We start from the raw sequence: 15,437 nt of genomic DNA on the forward strand, positions 1-15,437 counted from the left end.
AAATTGTTTTTTTATGAAAAATATGTAGAAGAATATGTATCGGCTTAACTTGAGGAAATATATATATTTTTGAGGGATATTTATTACAGCAAAAAGTAAATATAATTTTTTTTTTTTTTCTTCAAAATTGTCGCTCGGTGATCAAATGCCACCAAAAGAAAGCTCTATTTGTGGGGGAAAAATGATGCCAATTTTGTTTGGCAGCCACGTCGCACGACTGCGCAATTGTCAGTTAAAGTGATGCAGTGCCCGTCATTGACCAGCAAAATCTGTTGTAAACCGCGGTGCCTGCTCACCGCTGAGATGGCTGTCATCTTTCCCCAGTGTTTGTTCTGGGTTCGTGGGCTCTGGTGCTGAGTGGCTGGAGCTGCGTTGATGTCACTCCCGCACTGTAAGCCAGACTTTCAAAGCTTGTGCCCTGATGTTGTTGCATGTAATCTGAATATCTCCTAAACTGCAAGTTTTGGAGATATTCACAGTACCTACAGGTAAGCCTTACTATAGGCACAAGTGGTGTAACAGCATTTACAACCACTTTAAAGACCAAAGAATTTTAAATATAGCTTGTAGGACTGCAACTAACGATTTGCATAATCGATTAGTTGGCCGATTAATGTTTCGATGAATCGGTTAATAACCGTAACAAGAGGTAATTTTGCTGCGATTTGCAGTTTTTTTTTTGTTTTGTTTTTTGCCAATTTGTTGTTGGGCAGATTAAAAAATACGCATTGCATTCTTTTCTGCAGCTTCTCCATTGAAGTATTTTGAACCAAAAATATCACCGTTTTGCATTTAAACTTCTTGCCCTTACCAAATACGCAGCAGCTGAAAAAAGCAGGGATGTGAACGTGTCCCATAGGAAACCATGTAAATGAACTGTAGTGTGTTTCTGAAAAAATCCCAGGCCTGAGATGTATAGTATCATAAAAAACTAAAATTGGTACAAAAAGAGCAAATTGCTACTTTAACCACTTAAGGACCGCCCAACGCCGATATACGCCAGCAGAATGGCATGGCTGGGCACGTACAGGTACGTTGCCCTTTAAAAACACAGCCGTGGGTCTCACGCGCTGCCGGCCTGAAGCGCTGTGCCTGCGATCGCCGCTGGTGTCCCACGATCGGGTTACAGAAGCTAAAGAACGGGAAGAGGTGAGTGTAAACAAACCTTCCCCGTTCTCTGGCAGTGTCACTGATCGTCTGTTCCCTGTTATAGGGAACGACTATCAGTGACGTCACACCTACAGCCACGACCCCCTACAGTAAGAATCTCTCTTTTAGGGCACACTTAACCCCTTAGTGGTTAACCCCTTCACTGCCGTTGTCATTTTCACAGTAATCAGTGCATTTTTATAGTACTTTTCGCTGTGAAAATGACTGGTCCAAAAAATGTCAAGTGTCCGCCATAATGTCGCAGTCACGAAAAAAATCGACGATCGCCGCCATTACTAGTGAAAAAAAATGTGTTAATAAAAATGCCATAAAACTATCCCCTATTTTGTAAACGCTATTACTTTTGCGTAAAACAAACGCTTATTGTGATTTTATTTTGTTTTACCAAAAATAAGTAGAAGAATGTGTATCGGTCTAAACTGAGGAAAAACGTTTTTTTATATATTTTTTGGGGGGGGATATTTATTATAGCAAAAAGTAAAAAATATTGCATTTTTTTTTTCACAATTGTCGCTCTATTTTTGTTTATAGCGCAAAAATAAAAATCTCAGGTGATCAAATACCATCAAAAGAAAGCTCTATGTGTGGGTGAAAAAAGGATGCCAAATTTGTTTGAGAGCCAAGTGACAGGACGGTTCGGTTGTCGGTTAAAGCGATGCAGTGCCAAATTGCAAAAAGGGCCAGGTCCTTTACCTGCATAATGGTCCGGGTCTTAATTGGTTAGGGGTTCATTTTTTTTTTTTTTACTGTGGGATAGTGAAAGTAATATTTACTGTAGCGATTTGCTCTTTTTGTACTATAAAGGGATATATATTTTTTTTTAACCCAAATATGAAAATGGTAATCGATTAGTTGTCGATTTAATCGATTAGTTGTTTCGGCCCTAATAGCTTATACTAGACAAACATCCGCCTCCAAACCCCCTTTACATAACTGTACCAAAAACATTATAGCATCATAGAGATGATTACAAATCCATATAAGGAGGGTTGAGGCAACTGCGGTATCTTAACGGGTTTTGTGGTTAAAGTTTCATCAGGAGACCTACTGTGTCTTGGTATATATGGAGCATGAGGTTTGACCGTCCTAGCTACTTGTGAATTTATTTATGATAGGCTTGAAGACGCACGTCTTTGTATTTTGGGTACCGCTGCATGTTGGGACAGGTGCAGTGCCCTTTCCTCTTTATGTATTCAAACATATGATGGTACCTGGTGTCATTTGCCTGGTTCTACTTGAGTCCACATTCAATCCTTTGTGCAGATTTATGATAGTTTTTCTCATTTTTCAGTCTCATTTCTCATTTTTAAAGACTGGTGGGTCAAGGCAACTGCGGTAGTATCTCTACGCGTTGCGCTGTTAAAGCTTCATCAGAAGAATTTGTGTCTCTGTGCATATGAGAGTTTTTCTACACCGATATATGCAAAGGATTGATTATGGGGGGCTCAATTCGAACCAGGCAAATGACACCAGGTAATTGTCATATATTGACATGCATAAAGAAGATAGGGAACCGAACCGACTAATTGCCTATCCTGGTATGCAGCGGGGCCCAAATACAAAGAAGTGTGTCCTCAGTTCTATCATACATAAATTCACAACTGTCAAGCCTCATACCACACATTGGGTGATTCCCCATCAAAAGAAACTGCCATGCTCCATATGCTGGAAAAAATATATCTTGATGAAGCTCTAACAATGAAACACAGTGGGGGTTATTTATGAAAGGCAAATCCACTTTGCACTACAAGTGCAAAATGCACTTGAAATTGCAGTCACTGTAGAGCCAAGAGGGACATGTAAGAAAAAAAAAACGCATTTTAGCTTGCACATGATTGGATAATATCAGCAGAGCTTCCCCTCATTTCAGATCTACCTCATGGATGTACAGCGACTGCACTTCCACTGCAATTTCAAGTGCACTTTGCATTTGCCTTTCGCAAAGTCTTTGTATGGATTTGCCTCTATGATGTTATATATCATTTTTTTGGTATTGTTTGTCAAGGGTGTTTTGAGGCAGATTTGTGTCTGGCATAAGCTATATTCCTTATTGTTTTTAATCTTGTTGAGCTTTTAATGAAATGCCCTATCCTTTTGTAAACTAATAAAAAAAAATCTTACGGTAATTCATCCCCTCCCCCCTTAATTCCTGAGATATTGGGCGCTGTAAAGTCCCATCTTTCTTTCCTGGTAATATTGTACTTTCTTTAAGCGGACCTAAAGAGCGCTTGTCTGAGTTCCAATGATGCAACCGTTGGATCTCTCACTGGCTACTGATGTCGTCTCCTGAGGCTTCTTCAGGGTGTCGCGTTTTCTCCCGCCTGATTGGCCAGCAGTAATGATGCGACTGTGCTGAGAACGTATTCTGAGCTGTGCATATGCAGCTGAGTGTACAGTCAAAAGAAGACTGCAGGGAAGGGTGTGGGGCTTTTTTTTTTTTTTTTTAAAGGCAAAGGCGCTATAATGTGTGTCCTGCACAAAACTGCCTGCTCAAATCTTTAACTTTGGTGAGTAGTTTTTAATCCCACCTAGTATAACTAGCTAAATCACGTTTTGGATTAATTCTCTATAAATCCCATCAATAGCAGGACCACACCGAGTTTAGCTAGTTGGGCTTCACTACGTTGCACAGTGCTGTCAGTCTGACACCGAGTGACTCCTGTCAGGAGGGTGTGGTAACCTCGCCTGTGGGGTAATACTACGTTGTCTAAAGCCTCATCGGACTTCAAACTGACTTTTCTGTGGATTTTGCTCCAAATGGGCTTTGGCCGTGAACTTGGTATGCATACACGCGGCAGGACTTTTTCTGCCAACAAACATGAACGCAGTGATGTAATAGATGTACTATGTGGTTTTTCTGCTCTTTACCACCACCATTTGGGCAACTTCTGCTATTGTTATCTGATATTTAGCATTGGTTCTGAGCATGCATGTTTTGTACTTTGGACTTTAGTCCACATGATCGGATTAGCTGACGTAGGACATTTGTTGCCGGAAAGTTTGTCTGTTCTCACAGCGAACATTTGTCCAATGAAAAAGTTTGTCTGGTGAAGCGTACACATGGTCTGACTGTCCAAAAACAGGTCCGTCAGACAATTGTCAAAAAGTCAGATCGTGTGTATGGGCCTTATGATTGGTGACCAAGCCAAACCGGTTAGCTTCAATGGCAGAGGGTGAAGTTACAGAGGTGCTTGGATGAACAGGATTGCAGATTATTTTGTCTTGTAAAACAGTTCATATCTATGTATTTATTGCTTTTTATATGCTCTATACATATAGTGTATGTAAGTAATTTTGGGGTTTATTTATTATAGTTGGAGCGTGCAAAATCAGACTCACTTTTGCATAGAAACCAATCTGCTTCCAGGTTTTATTGTCAAAGCTTGACGTCAGTGCGCCGGGTGTACTAAGATGGCCGACCGCTCCGGAGCTAGGCCAAAGCCGCGGTCTTTCCTAAGGCCGCGGCGGCGGTGCGTTCCGTGGAACGCGGATCGGTCAGGCGAAACCGTGTATATATAAAAATACGGTAATTGAACAAGCTAAGGTTAGAAACTGATTGGTTTCTCTGCAGAAGTGGGACTGATTTTTGCATTCCGGCTATATGAAATAAAATCTATGCAACTCTCTGAAATGGAGGAGGCATTGTACTCGCCTTGCTGGTGGCCCATGTCCTCTACCTTCACTCTTGTTTATGTGCTTCAGTCTCTGTGCAGAATGTATCACTTCTGAGTGCGTCTGATGGCTATGTTTTCCATTCCTCTATGGTTCTATCCTGACTCCTTCAGTGAGTGAGTGAGAAACTTATATAGCGCAACACATGCAAACTGAATCGCCTCTGGGCACTTAGTATCCTTTCCCTACTGTACTTTTGCCCTCAGAAAAGATGGGTTTTGAGTTTTTTTCTGAAGGCCAGGTTGATTCACCTCCAACCGGATGCTGGTTGGTAGAGTGTTCCATAGTCTAGGTCCTTGGATTCCAAATCTTCGTTCTCCTTTGGACTTGTATCTGGCTTTGGGTATCTGGAGTAGATTTTGGTTGGTGGATCGCAGAACGCGATTGGGGTTGTGACATTTAAATTTTTCGCATAGATATTGGGGGGCATTTCCTTGAACACAAGTGAAGAGTGCAAATGAAAGGCCTATTATTGCACTGCCGGCGCTTAGTGTTGCAACAACACCTTTAAAGTGACTGTGTGTCAAGTGGCATATAATTTTACCAAATAAAGTGTGAGAGAACACCTCTAAAGTGAAAGAGGCGTTGTCTAATTAGCAGCTGTTAAAGTAAACAGACGCCCTCTGTTGAAGTCAGGAAGTGACGAAACGCGTCAGGGCGTGGCTACAACGACGCTACATACGGACATAGCCTGCGTTCCACCGCGCTCCACCATCCACCAACCTCAATCCAGCGCCTGGCATAAACAGCCTCTGCTCAGCACGCGCGCGGCCCCTGGAGGATATTAAACGGCGGTGACAGCGGTGATCGTATTTTATGCTTATTTTTCAGTGATTTACTGTACGGGCACTCACTTAAGGTTGTTAACTCTCTCAAGATAGGTTCATTTAAGCAATATTGCACTATTTTTGGTTTCTTTATCTGTTTTTCATGACACCTTGCTGAGAACTGTGTCTGACGTACTGATACCTGGAGGACCAGATGGTGTACTTATAGAGCTTCAACATCGCTCTATTGTAGCAATCTCACACCCTTGGTGGGTGAGTTTGGCTACAGAGGTATTTTTTCTCTTGAATTGTTTTGGTGCACTGACACTTGGGAGTCCACTACCTTTACACCAATTGGACCCACAGGGTTATTTATTCTTTAAGTTTTGAGCTGATATTTCATCTCACCAGCGCTGTTTATCTTTTTGAACTGTTTGTTCACACTTTTAAGATACTCACTACCATTTCCTTGAACACACTTATGTGTCAAACAGAGTGCCTTAAAAGTGATTCTGTCTTTTACTGGCAACCAATGAAGGGATCTCAGTGAAGGTGAGATTGATTCCCATGTTTTTTTTACCAGTCACGAGTCGAGCGGCCGTATTTTGAACGACTTGCAGACGAGTGATTTGGTATTTTGGGAGTCCGAGATAGAGGGCATTTGCATAGTCGAGTTGGAGTTGATAATTGTACCCACCACGACTGCTGTGTCTTCTTTCGGGATAAAGGGGGTGAGTCTACATAGCAGGCGCAGCAGATGGTGAGATCCGCTGACTACTGACCCTATTTGTGCATTCATTGTCATGTGGGTGTCAAAAATGACTCAGAGACTTTTGACTTTGGTGCTAGGGGTGATGGTTTGTCCCAGAATGGGCGGCGGTGTCCATATTGGTGCGGGAAGTCTCTTTCGGTTGGTGTGAAACAGGAGAAGTTCTGTTTTTGAGCCGTTGAGTTTAAGGTAACTCTCCGTCATCCAATTTTCTATCAAAGTAAGGCATTTCTCTAGTCCGAGATAATGATCTTTATTGTTGCAGATGCGAAAATATAGTTGCGTGTCATCCGCGTAGGAGTGGTAGAGTAACTTCTGGTTACTGATGATTTAAAAAAGAGGGCGGAGATAGATATTGAATAGTACGGGCGACAAGGGGGATCCTTGAGGGACTCCGCATGACTGTGCGTTTTTCAGAAGTGAAAGGACCCAGTTTCACTATTTGAGATCGGTTTTCCAAGAAGGAGGAGAACCAGGGTAAATCCGAGACAGCGATTCTAGCTACTTCAGCTAGGCGAGTCAGCAATAATTTGTGGTTTACAGTATCAAATGCTGCACTTAGGTCCAACAGTATCAGAAGACAAGATTCTCCTTCGTCTGCTGCTTTGAGAGCGTCATGCCATATTTTGTAAAGTGCTGTTTCAGTTCTGTGACCCGGACGGAAACCCGATTGGAATGGATCGAGTCATTTGTGGGTGTCTAAATGCTGTTGTAGCTGTTGTACAACTTCTTTCTCCATAACCTTGGAGAAGACATTTAGGCCTGAAGAGTGATGGAGGCTGTAATGAAGTGGGTGTAGGCGACACAGCCCATTGAAAAGGGATGGAATAGCTCCTGTTTTTAAAAGTGGAGTTCCACCCAAAAATGGAACTTCCACTTTTTGGATTCCTCCTCCCTCCGGTGTCACATTTTGGCACCTTTCAGGGGGGAGCAGATACCTGTGTAATACAGGTCTTTGCTCCCACTTCCTGGCATAGATCACTGCGGTGACCTACGCCTACACTGTCCTCCCCCACTGTCTTCTGGAAAACACAAAGGTCCCAGAAGACAGCAGGGACCAGTGAGGATTCGCAGTGCGACTTGTGCATGCGCAGTAGGGAACCGGGAAGTGAAGCCGCAACGCTTCACTTCCTGATTCCCTCGCCGAGAATGGTGGCAGGGGCAGCCGAGCGATTGTTCGGCTACCGCTATCGCAGGCACCCTGGACAGGTAAGTACATTTTTTTAGGCAGAACTCCTCTTTAAGAAAATGCCACTTTAGCTAAACAAGGGGGATTGTGTGTGTTTGGTTTGTTTGTTAAACTTTTTATCTATTCATTAAAGCTGTATTGCACTCAAAAGCAAAAAAAAATCTTCTAATGCAGATTACCAGTTCTTAGATATTGTGGCTGCATTGGTTTTCTTTTATCAGGTTTTATGTCTGCCTGATGATTCTGTCAGTAAGTCAGTTATTTTTCAACTTTCCAACAAAAGTGGAAGTTGAAGGGATGAAAATGTTAGCACTGACATGAGCTTACTGTGGTCATCATTTATTCATATGAAACCTTTATCACAAAAGAAAAAAAAAATCTATATGAACTACACTGTGAAAAGACTTTTGTCGGAGCTGATTGTGTAATCTCTCTAGCAGCCGGCTTCAGGGGAAAGGAGAGATCACCCACAACAGCTGAAATGCCTGTGCAGTGGTGTCACCCATAGACTTGCTAATGGAGCATCCATTGTTACTGTCCCCCTTCTCCCCTGATGCCACCACTGGATGTGGATTACATGACCGTACCAGAGTGCCGTCAGCATAGGTAACTTTAGGCATCTGCCTTCTACAGGGTAGTGAGCAGGTTTAAAGAGGAAGTAAACACTGATGGGTTTTACTTCCTCCCTGCAAAGGTAAAGCTTTCATAATGGGCCCGCAATGTCCCCGTCTTCCTCGCTGGCAGCGAGCGTCCATTCTTCACCCCTCTTCCTTCCGGGGCCGCTAACTCCGGCTCTGTGACTGGCTGGAGTTGCATGATGTCACTCCCGCGCATGTGCGTGGGAGCCACCAGTCACGGCATGACCCCAGCTAGAAATGGCACAGCGTGCCCTTTCTAACGTCGGAAACGTGTTGAAGAAATCGGCGTACGGCAATTTGTAAATATCTCCTAGACCAGTGATGGCGAACCTTGGCACCCCAGATGTTTTGGAACTACATTTCCCATGATGCTCAACTACACCGCACAGTGCATGAGCATCATGGGAAATGTAGTTCCAAAACATCTGGGGTGCCAAGGTTCGCCATCACTGTCCTAGACCGTGTAGGTTTAGGAGATATTTCCAGCACCTACAGGTAAGCCTTAATCTAGGCTTACCTGCAGGTGAAAGTGGTATGTAAGGGTTTACAACCACTTTAAGCATTGTAAGCAACAGCCTAGAACTCCTCTTTAACCACTTAAGGACCCCTTCACGCCGATATACGTCGGCAGAATGGCACGGCTGGGCACATCAACGTACCTGTACGTTGCCCTTTAAGCCCAGCCGTGGAGTTGCGCCTGCACGCGACCCGGTCCGAAGCTCCGCGGGACTCGCGAACCCGATCGCCGCTGGAGTCCCACGATCGGTCCCCGGAGCTGAAGAACGAGGAGAGCTGTGTGTAAACACAGCTTCCCCGTTCTTCACTGTGGCGCTGTCATCGATCGTGTGTTCCCTTATATAGGGAATCACAATCGATGACGTCACACCTACAGCCACACCCCCCTACAGTTAGAAACACAGATGAGGTCATACATAACCCCATCAGCGCCCCCTTGTGGTTAACTCCCAAGCTGCAATTGTCATTTTCACAGTAAACAATGCATTTTAAATGGTCCCAAAAATGTGTCACAATTGTCCGAAGTGTCCGCCATAATGTCGCAGATGCTGATCGCTGCCATTAGTAGTAAAAAAAAATTTTTTTTCTAAAAATGCAATAAAACTATTCCCTATTTTGTAAACGCTATAAATTTTACGCAAACCAACCGATAAACGCTTATTGCGATTTTTTTTTACCAAAAATAGATAGAAGAATACGTATGGGCCTAAACTGAGGAAACAAAGTTTTTTATATTTTTGGGGGATATTTAATATAGTAAAAAATATTGAATTTTTTTCAAAATTGTCACTCTATTTTTGTTTATAACGCAAAAAATAAAAACCGCAGATGCCTTTTGTTTTGATCAGCAGGGGACCTGATACCCTACTGATCAGAGTATCCATGTCTGCTCAGTATCTGCAGAATGGACACTGTTTAAGCCCGCTCAGGTCTATGGGTGTAAACCGGCTCTGCTGTCCATTTACAACCGACTACCCTCTGATCCAATCTGCCTACAGGAAGGAGAACAGATCCCCTTCCATTTGGTTTTTAGAGGACCGGATTGGAGCTAGGTGCTTGTTAATGGATACAAGTCAGTTTATGTCCATAGGGGTGAATAGACTGTCTGATCAGATCCGTCTGGAAAACTGTCGGTTGGACCTGTTTGGAATGGTCATGTGAAAGGGGCTGAAGGCCTTGTTTACATGGGTGATGATGCCTGTTAGCGTGATTGGGATGTTTTTTTTTCTTTTTTTTGCTGTGTCTCAACTTCCAGGTGCTGCTGGAGGAACGTGGCTGGTCATTATGTAACATGCTTGCGGGTGAGTGTCCTGGAACGCACACCCTGGGCTGGATTCAGATAGATTCCTCTATCTATGTGCGGGCGTAACGTATCTCTTATACGTTAAGCCGCCGTAATTTTGGGCGCAAGTTCCGTATTCAGAAAAGACTTGCGCCCTTAGTTACGGCGGCGTAACGTATCTCGTCCGGCGTAAACCCGCGTAATTCAAATGGGGATGTTGTGGGCGTGTTATATTTAAATTACACTTGACCCCATGTATTTTACGTTTTTTGTGAACGGCGCCGTTCGTGAAAGAATCCCAGTGCGCATACTCGAAATTACGCCGCAAAGCCTCATTGGTTTCGACAAGAACGTAACTTACGCAAAGCCCTATTCGTGAACGACTTACGCAAACGACGTAAAATTTTACAAATTCGAAGCGGGAACGACGGCCATACTTAACATAGGATACGCCGCACATACCCCTCATATAGCAGGGGTAACTTTACGCCGGAAAAAGCCTAACACAAACGACGTAAAAAAAAAGCGCCGGGCGGTCGTTCGTTTCTGAATCTGCGTAAATACCTAATTTGCATATTCCTCGCGTAACTATACGGAAGCGCCACCTAGCGGCCAGCGTGAATATGCAGCCTAAGATACGACGGTGTAAGACACTTACGCCAGTCGGATCTTAGGGATATCTATGCGTAACTGATTCTCTGAATCAGGCGCATAGATACGACCACGCACACTCAGAGATACGACGGCGTATCCGGAGATACGCCGTCGTATCTCCGTTCTGAATCTGGCCCACTGTCTGCGTTAAGGCCGCATGCCTGTCACATTAGGACCAGCAGCTTTGTCTGTGCAGCTTCTGCATCCTATAAGGGTGCCTATATGCAGCACCTGTAAATTAAGATGCTGCAAAAAAAAAAAAAACCCTTTCATACTAATAGGTATTGTTGCTCATGTGAATGAGGCCTAAAGTGTTAGCTGGAGTTTGACCTTAATTTTTAATCATTTGAAATCTGCTAATGCATCTAACACTGCCTTCTTCCCAGACTGACAGTGCTGCTGTCCAAGGGGTGTCTCGTTGCCCTTCCAGCCAGAGCAGAGACACCCTAAGCCAGGAAGTGTTATGCCCCATACACACGATCGGACCTTTTGTCCGACCAAATTCACATTGTAATTCCGACGGAATTCCATTGGAGGAAAAGAGAGCATGTTCTCTATGTAAACTCCCATGACATTCATCGGAATTTCTGATGGAATTACTCCGATGGGGCATACACACGGTCGGAATTTCCTATGGAAAAGGTCAGTCGGACTTTTTCCATCGGAAATTCCGATCGTGTGTACGGGGCATTACTGATAGGATCACCTAGTTGAAATTAAACCCCAAAAAAACCCCCAAAAAAACACTAAGGCAGCCACTACATTTATGGAGTGGTAAGCTACAATATACAATTTTGCTCTGGAGCCCACACACAACCGTTTTTCTCAATCAATTTACAAAATGTCATTTTTCTCGTCATGAAAACAGTCGTGTGTACACGGCATTAGATGCCATCAGCTCTGTATTACTGATATGATTCACCATAGACCCAAGAATGATGGACAAGTAGCTATTAGTATGTGTGCTCATCTTGATCCCCAGCCGATACCAGTACTTCTGCTCCTTCTCTCCCCCATGGAAGAGGGAAATATTAGTCCTGCTGTGTGGGAGAAACGCTGGTAGGCTGGAGCATTACCTTCTTGTGAGCTTGTAAGATGGTCTGAGGTGCCAGTTGACCGATTGCCAACCACCGCACAAACATTTACATCGGCAGAATGGTATGTCCCTTTGAATTTGCCACTGTGCGCCCCTGCCGCCCCTGTCCGCCAATGTCCCGCGATCGTGTCACGGAGCTGCAGAACAGGGAAATGCCTGTGTAAACAAGGCATTTCCCTGTTCTGCCTTGTAACAGGACAGTGATCTACTGCTCCCTGTCATCGGGAGCAGTGATCAATGTCGTGTCACTGGTAGCCCAGCCCCCACACAGTTAGAATCACTCTCTAGGACACAGTTAACCCCTTCCTTGCCCCCTAGTGGTTAACCCCTTCCCTGCCAGTGTCATTTACACAGTAATCAGTGCATTTTTATAGCACTGATTGCTGTATAATTGACAATGGTCCCAAAATAGCATCAAAATGTATCCGATGTGTCCGCCATAATGTGGCAGTCACGATAAAATTTGCAGATCGCTGCCATTGCTAATAAAAAAAATATTAATAAAAATGCTATAATTCTATCCCCTATTTTGTAGACGCTATAACTTTTGCGCAAACCAATCAATATACGCCTATTGCAATTTTTTTTAGCAAAAATATGTAGAAGAATACATAAACTGAGAAAGAAATCCGTTTTTTTTATATATTTTTTGGGGATATTTATTATAGCAAAAAGTAATTGTCGCACTTTTTTTTTGTTTATAGTGCAAAAAATAAAAACCGCAAAGGTGATCAAATACCAAAAGAAAGCTCTATTTGTGGGAAAAAAAGGACATCAATTTTGTTTGGGAGCCACGTCGCACGATCACACAATTGTCAGTTAAAGCGACGCAGTGCCAAATCTCAAAAAAATAGCTTGGTCATTGGGCAACCAAATCCTCCGGGCTGTAGTGGTTAAGGCCCTCATGCAGTTCTGATAAAACTGTAAGCATAGTCTGAATTTTTGTTTCATTTTGGATATAGTTAAGAAGGGTTAGGGTCTTTTTATTGGAAAATTTCCCCTCTATTCGTGCTCTGACAACCAAGAATTTGGGATTGGATGAATCTCCTTAACCACTTCCATACCGCGCCATAGGGAAATGACGGCGGCAGGAACCCCTCGCCGATCCGGGTGGACGTCATATGGCATAAAAATGCCATAAATCTATGACCTATTTTGTAGACGCTATAACTTTTGCGCAAACCAATCAATATACGATTATTGCGATTTTTTTTACCAAAAATATGTAGAAGAATACGTATCGGCCTAAACTGAGGAAAAAAAAAAGTTTTTTTTAAAAAAAAATTGTGATATTTATTAAATAAAAAAGTAAAAAATATTGTATTTTTTTTTTTAAATTGTCGCTCTTCTTTTTTTTCTAGCGCAAAAAATAAAAACCGCAGAGATGATCAAATACCACCAAACGAAAGCTCTATTTGTGGGGGGGAAAAAACATAAAGATATAGTTTGGGTACAGTGTTGCATGACCACGCAATTGTCATTCAAAGTGCAACAGCGCTGAAAACTAAAAATTGGTCTGGGCAGGAAGGGGGTGAAAATGCCCTGTATGGAAGGGGTTAATGGGAACTCGGGCAGCAGTAAAAACCTGACAGGTGTTCTACTTTAACAGCTTGCCACCCGCCTGCAGTACATTTCCTGTAGGCGGCACAGACAGGCTGGATCACGTACATGTACGTCAATTGAAATGAAAACTGTTAGAGCGAAGTTCCTCAGCGCTCTGATGATCCGGCCCTAGTTGCAGTGTGGTCCTATTCACCTAAAATGGGTTTTGTTCTGCAAATGCGACCAGGATTATACATTTTGCAAAAGCATCATAGTGACAGTATCTATATAGCTATGGCCTCCTGCCTTTTTGGCCTTATGAATTTCTGCATGTGATGATAAATTTCTACCACTAGGAGGCGACATACTCCACAGTCTTGTCCTTTCCCCATAATACAATCTCTGCGGCATTATAATCTTGTTACACAATAAACTCTTTAAAAAAAAAAATGGTAATAACAGGGAAACACGATTTGGAGCCGCTTGCAAATATCTGTACAGAGTGCAATTATATCAGACAGTTTGGCCCATAACAAAAGCTTCGATTTACACCCTTCCATTTTATGATGGAAAAATAATTTTTATCATTTCCATATACACAACAAAAGATGATACAAACCCAGACTGTTACAATGATATCTATTTCCTAAATGTACTGCTGAATGGAATGGCACTCCTTTTTATGGAGGAATGAAATCCACTACAATTTGTGAATTATGGGCTTTTATTTGGGTAACATTTATTTATTTAGCCGGTTAAAGAAGAAGAAAAAAAATAGTTAGCGCCTGTTCTGCATGCCCTGGGGTGATACTGCTAAAGTAATGTAATTTAAGATTTTTCCTCTCTCTATTTTAGTTGTAGACAGGTGTGTGCTAGTGATTGTGTATCTGAGAGGGACACTGCAAGAATAAATACATGTCACTGTATTCCAAACGGTGCAGAATGTGTTACTAAGATACAACACAGATGGTATTTGTCAGCCAGCAGTAACAAAAAAAGAATCGGAGTGGAAGTCACTTTTAGAGAAAATAACATTTTTGGCGATCCTAAAAGCCTGTAATAAGAGATACGTGAAATGAAATGTGTGAACTTGTAAATGGAAGGCGCTGAAGTAATGTGTTAGGCTTCTCTTAGATAAAAAGCCTCCATGACAGGTAGTATAACATCCCTGGCGCTGCTGGTTTAAACCCAAAAGGGTCACACGAGGGGACTTTATGTCAAATAGACAAAAAGCAGAATGGAGCAACATACCATTTGTTATGAGCAGTGGCGGCCCATCCATATGGGGCACAGGGGCACCGCCCCTCTAATCCATGCGCCTAGCTCCTAATCTACTTGCAGGGCACCGTCACATGGTTGTCAATGTTTTTTAAAGCACATGATTAGAGCCTGAGGCTCCAATTGGCTTCAAAAAGGGGTGGGTTCAGGGTGGAGAGCACTGCTTCCGAGCCCACCCACTTGTGTGACAATAGCAAATTAATATTCGCTATTGTCTTCCTGATTCTCTTCCTGGCCAATAAGGAAGCAGCTCCTAAAACCTGATTGGCCAGTGTGTCTCAGGACCCACTGGCCAATCGGGTCTCAGGACCCACTTCCTGTTCAGCCTGGAGGAGAATGGAGAGGAGAATGGCCCGACTCTACATCCCCCTGCCTCCTATGTTAAGATTAGAATCCGCCTCCACCTTCTCGTCCGTCCAACGCCCGGCAGGGATGTCATTGGTGTGTTTGCAGTGATCGCCGCCTTTCCATCTATCCATATTTAACACCAGCCGCCACTGGTTATGAGTCCAGTACAGAATATTTATTCCCTTATTTTACATATCCCCAACACATTTCAGGGGCTTCCACATGCACCCTTCATCACGGCTAAATCACAAAGAGTTTTGAAATTGGTTGTGCAACCAGTCATAAACGAATATATCTTATTGTATTTTCATACTGGTACCCAAGAAGAGATTATTTACTAATATGTCAGAAAAGCTATGCAAAAATAAAATAAAAATATCTATCAGAAGTAGGGATGAGCTTCAAGTTCGACTCGAACATCGGGTGTTTGCCCGTTCGCCGAACAGCAAATTTTATGGGGCGTTCATGGAAAATTTGCGTCCCTCTGTCCTCTTCCCACGGTGTCCCTCTGTCCTT

This window comes from Rana temporaria, chromosome 13 (genome assembly GCF_905171775.1).
Source record: "Rana temporaria chromosome 13, aRanTem1.1, whole genome shotgun sequence".
NCBI classification, from domain to species: Eukaryota; Metazoa; Chordata; class Amphibia; order Anura; family Ranidae; genus Rana; species Rana temporaria.